The sequence below is a fragment of the Halyomorpha halys genome, unplaced genomic scaffold, assembly GCF_000696795.3.
Source record: "Halyomorpha halys isolate HHAL.00 unplaced genomic scaffold, Hhal_1.1 Scaffold862.1, whole genome shotgun sequence".
Taxonomy (NCBI): domain Eukaryota; kingdom Metazoa; phylum Arthropoda; class Insecta; order Hemiptera; family Pentatomidae; genus Halyomorpha; species Halyomorpha halys.
The window spans coordinates 207,953-213,472 of record NW_027115572.1 but is presented as its reverse complement, the minus strand read 5'-3'; positions in this window follow the sequence as shown (position 1 = coordinate 213,472).

Below are 5,520 nucleotides of genomic sequence, written 5' to 3'. Positions count from 1 at the left end.
ATACAGAATCACCACCTGGATCAAATACAGGATCACCACCAGGATCTAATACAGGATCACCACCAGGATCAAATACAGATTCAACCCCAGGAACCAATACAGAATCACCACCAGGATCTAATACAGAATCACCACCAGGATCTAATACAGAATCACCATCTGGATCTAGTACAATATGTAATACAGAATCACCAGGAGGATCTAATACAGGATCACCACCAGGTTACGATTATATTTTTATAAATAATTTATGTATATAGTTTTATAAGTATAAATATTGGGGATAATAGTAATAGTAGTTTACCAGAAGTAAAATAATTGATTCTCTGGTTTTTCTATCTGTATAAATATATCTCTATATACTTAAATCAATATGGAATAGCCGTATCTTACGAAAAACCATCTCAATTTTTAAAAAGTTCGTAACATTCTTAAATGCATTCCCCTAAAGTACCCGCCATTTTCTGTAATCCTTATATTTTATCATCCGTATATTAAAAACTATTAAATATTCATCTCATTTCATATCTTGTAGTTTTTATTAGTTTTATTTTAATTCATCTCATTTTCTTATGGACTTTATCAAAATATTATCGTTTTATTTAATTTTGTTAAACTCAACATGATGTTGCCAGACAAATGCTACTCAAATAGTCTAAATTGTTATTCTTAGGTAATCATATTCTAGATTTTTCAAAAAAAAAATTTAGCTGTTCAAAAAAATGAGTACCATCATCACAATCCTCCAAGTAAACATATATTGAGTACCATCATCACGATCCTCCAAGTAAACATATATTGAGTACCATCATCACGATCCTCCAAGTAAACATATATTGAGTACCATCATCACAATCCTCCAAGTAAACATATATTGAGTACCATCATCACAATCCTACAGTTAAACATATATTGAGTACCATCATCACAACCCTCCAAGTAAACATATATTGAGTACCATCATCCCAATCCTCCAAGTAAATATATATCGAGTAATGTATTGTCAGCTGAAATAATTTGCTGACAATACTTGCCTCGTTCTCACATTCTGAAGGTATTTTTCTCAGACCCTCGTCCCAACTCGCTTAGAAATAAAGTTCTCTGTCACTTTGTTTTGCCTTTGTTGTATATAGTTTCCATGCATTTTGTTAGATTAATCTATTAAACATAAATTACAATGAAAATGTGGTAAGGTCTGTATAATATTAATTTATAGGGTAATTCTATTTCATATAAATTACAATAATTATATTTTGGCAGGTATAAGTAATGATGGCACTGTGGTAGGTGACGGCAACGTGAATAATGACCAAAAAATCCAACAACAAGGCGAAGACAATATAGCGTATAATAAATGGGTCGAGAAATAACATCAGCACCAGCGCCAGGCCAAGGATCAAGCACAAAAGATGAATCAAAACCAAAAGCAGCGACACTCGAACGTTTAGAAGCACTACTAGGTTTGCCAGTATTAGGATCATAACACTTTGTACATTAGAAACACAACGTCTTTGTTTATGCACCTTGTTAAAGCCTAACGCAGAAACAGGAGCAGGAGGACACATGCAATTGTCCATGAGTAAATATTGTTACCTTCGATGTTACAGATAAATTTTTTTTTTCAAATATCTTACCTTGAGATTTATTTATAGCCATATCAAAAGTCCATCTCAAAGGGAATTTTGTAAGTTTCAGTACGAATGGCATATCCTCTCCAGTGTCCAGTGTGTTCCTTGGCGTCAAGTTTCCATTATCTCCTGGTAAAATCTTACAGTGTTCTTCTACATATTCCTCACAACCAATCTTATTCTATAGCGCATCCCATTAGTAATGCATAGGTCACTTAACAGCATAACAATACAACATATTTTCAAGACCGGTTTAGCGGGTAGCGGGTATTTTATTCCACCTCACCTGTAAAATAAAATATTACTCAGTGATCAATAAAAACTTTATATATACATGTGTGTCTGTTTTTTTGTTTTTTTAGGGTCGGTGGAAATCTTCAAAAGACACGGATAGTCCCCTACCTCTCCGTGTGAGGGATTTTTACCTACTAAAACCACCGCCCTACACCTGTTCATTCCTTTCCACGGGACCGCCGCTAGGCATTACTTCATGGAGGGAAATGGCTGAGTGCCGTCTCGCATTCTTCGCATGGTTTTTTACGTTTCCATGCTACTAACGTCTTCTATCCCTCTCTTCCTCTCTCAGCCTTTTGAGGACGACTGTGGTGAATCTCTTCACTGCGTTCTAATGCTGGTCTGAGAGGAGCATATAGTTTATCACGTTATCTGGAGTGATGCGTCCTCTACACACTCTCTCCAATTCACTTCTTTCTGCTGCAAAGCGAATGCAATTGAAAAACACGTGCTCCGCGGTTTCCTTGACAGTCTGACATCTAGGGCATTCTGCGGTGTTGTCCAGTTTGAAGCAAAACTGGTAGGCTCTAAAGCATACATGTCCGGTCAACATTTGGGTTATGTAAAAATCCACCCCACCATGCTCGTGACCATAACACGTGCCAACATCGGGTATTAACCTGCGAGTCCACCTCCCGGAATCTGCAGTCTCCCAACGCTGCTGGTTGATGGTTATTTTTTGCTCTTCTTCTCTGGAAACGTGTAAGCGTCGTCCATAGTGCCTGCTTCTTACTTCAACAAGGAGTTCCACAGGAGGCATTCGGGCTATCACGCACAACGCTTCGTAGGAAACAGTAGGAAAAGCGCTAACAGTCCTTAAACCAACTCTACGATAAACTGAAACTATCTCTCTTCTGTAAGATATGGTAACCATCGCTTGTTTCCAAATGGGGCTGCATATAACATAATGGAGGGGACAACAGTAGCAAGAAGCCTTCGGCTACTTTCTTAGGGACCTCCGAAGTTTGGCATAAGGTGTGACAAAAAGGATGCTACTTAGCAGATTTGGCGGTAATATACTCCGCGTGAACATTATAGCGGAGACGTGCATCGATCATGACTTCTAGGTATTTTAAGCAAGACTGGGAACGAATTTCGTGCCTACCAACCATGACAGTGATAGACTCAGTCTGCTTCTTGCTAGTTACTAGGAGAACCTCAGTCTTGTGATCTGCAAGTTGTAGGCCTACCGAAGACACCCAACCTACCGTAACAGCCTGGGTTGCTATGAAGGTAACTTCTACCAAGTACTTCGCCAAAATACAAATGCAACGTCATCTGAAAATCCCACAACTGTGGCTTCCTCCGGCAATGTCAATTTGAAGATTGCGTCGTACATGACGTTCTACAGAAGAAGTCTTAATACCGAGCCCTGTGGGACACCACCAGTCACCCCATATCCTCTTTGGCCAATGTCTGAAAAGTAAAACAGAACTCTATCTTAGAAGTAGTTTGAAAGAACTCTCATGAGATAGGCTGGTACTGTCCGAAAGGCATCTATTATACAGGCCCATCTAGCTTTGTTAAAAGCATTCTTAACGTCTAGAGTGATGATTACTGCATATCACTTAGCACCCCTCCTCCACCTTGCTCCTGCAATTGCTGTGCGGGCCATCTCGACTACCGATACAACAGCATCTATCGTGAATCGCTCTTTACAAAATCCGTATTGAGCCCGCAAGAGGCCATTAACTCCCTCCGTGAACTCTTGTAGCCTGAGGGAAAGGATTTTATCGAATGTCTTTCCCATAGTATCCAATAAGCAAATTGGACGATAGGTTGACGGGTCTTCCCTTACTCTTTGAAATAAGTACGAGACGCAGTCTCTTCCAAGGTTTCGCCATTGAGCCTTCACGAATAACTGAACTGTTACTCTAACTAACTGAACTGTTAATACTAAACTGAAGAGATCGATGAAAAGATCTGGCCTTTTCCTGAGAGCCACCTTCAGAGCCACATAAGGAGTTCCGCCCAATCCTGGTGCCTTGCCATGTTGTAGGTCCAACGCGATGTACCTTCTACGATGTACTTACGCGATCTCTTCCTAGTGTTCTGACAATATTGTCTACAACATTTGATCTCATGTGGAGCTGCATCGTGCCTTTACAAAGTTTCTTAAGTGTTATTTTGAAAAGTCTACCCCATGGGTCTGCATCCACCTCATCACAGAGTTCACTCCAGCTCCGTGGTTTGCATTCTTTAATAGCCTGTCGGAGGTTCCTTCTAGTTCTCTTGAACTCTTCTTGAAGCACAGAAAACTCCGGTAGACGTCTAGCTCGCTGGAAATGTCTTCTTGCTTGGTTGCAACACCGGCGAACATCGTCAATAGTATCAGTCCACCAGTACACTGAGGAATGATGTGTGCCAGGCCTTGAACGGGTCATAGCTACATCACAAGTTCCAGATATAAAAGAGGTGAGTATACGCGCCTTTTCCTCAGCTGACCCTTTCAATTCACACTCGTCCTCCGGCATTAAAGTGAACGAAGCGCCATCAAAAGTCTTCGTGTTCCAGCCATTGGTTCTCCATCGAGAACTCTTCTGTCTTGTAGGCATATCCAGTGTAATCAATATAGCCTGGTGATCACTGTTTGTATAAAATCCACAAACCCTCCAAGTTGCGATAAAGTGAAACCATCTGTCTCCTGTATAAATTGGTAACCATCGCTTCTTTCCAAATCGGGGCTGTATATATATAGTATCTTAGTTGGACTTATGCGATTCATTTCGTGTCCTACTTTCCTTGTTTTTTTTCTAAGTTTTACCCCCGACCTTTCATAACTGGTGCCGAAACCCGGGACTTTCAGATTGTGTAAAACGGACGCGATACCCGAAATTGTTTTTTTTCTTTCTCTATACTCTTTTTAAGTCTTTAGTCTGTATAGCACATTAAAATCGGTACAGTTGTGAACCACCGTTTGGGATCCAATAGGAGTAAGGAATCCCAGCGCTATGAAGGGACATTCCGGGTAACTACAATTCGGGAACATAACGTGGTGACTATTGAAAGTATATAAGAGCCGAAAAAGAGGTACGGTTCATGTTGAACAATTAAGGTTCATCATTCAATTCAAGTCAATCATTTCGTGTCCCACCATTTTTTTTAAAAGTTTTATCCCCGACTCTTTATAACTTATATATATACACATATAGTACATATACTTCCTGAATTATATTGACAACATTCCAGGATATTTCTTACACCATAAGGACTAATTTTACTTTTTATCCATCTAGCATATTTATCAAATATGGAAATAGTTGAAACGTGATTGCCGTTCCCCTAAATACCAACAAAATAAAAACTATAAATATGTAATATAACTTAGTTTTTAAAAAAAAAAGAACATTTTATTATGTTCTAAATATTTTTTCTTTGTTAATTACTTTTATTTTTTCATCGTATATATAATATCATAAATGTTTGACCAGTATTTAGTGTACCAAAAGAACCCATTATATTTGGGCAGAAAGGCTTAATTAATAATTTCGCTCCAACATAATAAGTTCAGAGTTGTAACAATATCAGTTTTAAATGTTTATCGGTAGTTAGTTGATATGAGTAATCCAATAAATATAAAAAAATATATAAATACGAT